The 2167-nt window shown below is 44.1% G+C and overlaps 1 protein-coding gene and 1 pseudogene across 1 annotated transcript in view; both read left to right on the top strand.

The window, feature by feature from the left end:
- LOC108517704 (BTB/POZ domain-containing protein 8) overlaps positions 1-2167 on the top strand; it is a 70825-nt gene that overhangs the window by 45848 nt on the left and 22810 nt on the right. The window lies entirely within an intron of this gene.
- LOC108517696 (cAMP-dependent protein kinase type I-alpha regulatory subunit pseudogene) lies at positions 350-1613 on the top strand (annotated as a pseudogene).

The following is a 2167-nucleotide window of genomic DNA, read 5'->3' as shown; positions in this document are numbered from 1 at the left end:
TTCTTTCTTTCCTAAGATATTATAGAATCTATTTTTTATTTTAGAAATGTTTAATTGACAAACAGTAATTATAGTCTCTTACTGATATTTCCTTAAAATTTAAAGTAACATCTTTGGTCTTTGTTTCTCCATTTGTAAATGATTTATTCCTCTTAGTCATGGACATAGTTTCCATTGTTGTTAATTAAAGAAACTTTGAGAGGCATTGAGGGAGGTTGGAGGGAGAGTAGGGTGGACAGAGGAGCAGAGGAGAGAAGAGGGAAGCTCATTGAAAGCCATGTGGAGAGGGAGTGAAGAGCAGAAGAAAGAATAGAGGGGACCTGAGACATCCAGAGAGGGACAGAGAACCATGGCGTCTGGTGACACTGCTGCCAGAGAGGAGGAGCATAGCCTTTGAGAATGTGAACTCTTCCTCCAGAAGCACAACATTCAGGCACCGCTCAAAGATTCTATTATGCAGTTGTGCACTGCTCAACCCCAGGGACCAGTGGCATTCCTCAGGGAACACTTTGAGAGGTTGGAGAAGGAGGAGACAAAACAAATTCACAATATGCAGGAAGCAGGCACTTGTACAGAATTAAGGAGAATGAAATCTCTCCTCCTCCATCCAACCCAGTGGTTAAAGATCAGAGGTGACAAGGTACCGTCAGCACTGAATTCTTCATGGAGGAAGATGCCACATCATATGTTAGAAAGATTATACCGAAAGATTATAAGATTATACCAAAAGCCATTATAAGGCAATGTCTTTAGCCAAAGCCATTGAAAAGAATGTGCTGATTTCACATCTTGATGATAATGAGAGAAGTGATACTTTTGATGCCATATTTCCAGTCTCCTTTATCACTGGAGAGACAGTGATTCTGCAAGGTGATGAAGGGGTAACTTCTGTGTGATTGATCAAGGAGAGAGGGATGTCTGTGTCAATAATGAATGAGCAACCAGTGTTGAGGAAGGAGGGAGCTTTGGAGAATTTGTTTTGATTTATGGAACACCTAGAGTAGCCACTGTCAAAGCAAAGGCAAATGTGAAATGGTAGTGTATCAACCGAGACAGCTATGGAAGAATCTGTATGGGAAGCACACTGAGAAAGTGGAAGATGTATGAGGAATTCCTTAGTAAAGTGTCTATTTTAGAGTCTCTGGATCAGAGGGAGCATCGTATGATAGCCGATACATGGGAACCAGTCAAGTTTGAAGACTGGCGGAAGATTGTGGTGCAGGGAGAGCCAGGGGATGAGGGATGAGTTCCTTATTATTCTAGAGGGGCCAGCTGCTATGCTGCAACGTTGGTCAGAAAATGAAGAGTTTGTTGAAGTGGGAAGATTGGAGCCTTCTGATTATTTTGGTGAACTTGCATTACTGATGAATCATCCTCCTGCTGCCACAGTGGTTGTACATGGCCCCTTGAAGTACATTAAGCTGGACCAGCCTAGATTTGAATGTGCTCTTGGCTCATGCTCAGACCTCCTCAAACGAAACATCCAGTGATACAGTTTTGTATCACTGTCTGGAATCTGCCTCCTGGGCCTCCCTTTTTTCCTCTCCCCAATCCATACTTCACTCATGCAGACCACTTTATTTTTGCTATTTGCAGTGCCAGATGGACACTAGCATCACAGCTTCTTGTCTGTTTATATATTACAAGTTGCTCTTATTGTACTGTTTTTAATTTAGAGCAGTAAATACTCGTACACAGTTAAATAGAGTTTTGTGGAGTCTTTGCTGTTACTGCTTCACTCTGGGCAATGTTAGTATTCAACCTCTGAGCAGTGAGTGCCATGCTTTTGGGTGAGGGCAGATCCCAGCATCAGTTGAATTACCATAGAGTAATGATGGAACAGTATAAGATTTTTTTTTTTTTTTTTTTTTTTTTTGAGACGGAGTCTTGCTCTGCCACCCAGGCTGGAGTGCAGTGGCCGGATCTCAGCTCACTGCAAGCTCCGCCTCCCGGGTTTACGCCATTCTCCTGCCTCAGCCTCCCGAGTAGCTGGGACTACAGGCGCCCGCCTCGTCGCCCGGCTAGTTTTTTGTATTTTAAGTAGAGACAGGGTTTCACCGTATTAGCCAGGATGGTCTCGATCTCCTGACCTCGTGATCCGCCCGTCTCGGCCTCCCAAAGTGCTGGGATTACAGGCTTGAGCCACCGCCCCGCCCGGCCTGATTTT

The sequence above is a fragment of the Rhinopithecus bieti genome, unplaced genomic scaffold (genome assembly GCF_001698545.2).
Source record: "Rhinopithecus bieti isolate Rb0 unplaced genomic scaffold, ASM169854v2 scaffold_41619, whole genome shotgun sequence".
Taxonomy (NCBI): Eukaryota; Metazoa; Chordata; class Mammalia; order Primates; family Cercopithecidae; genus Rhinopithecus; species Rhinopithecus bieti.
The sequence above is the reverse complement of the archived record's forward strand: the minus strand, read 5'-3'. Positions and strand labels throughout refer to the sequence as shown.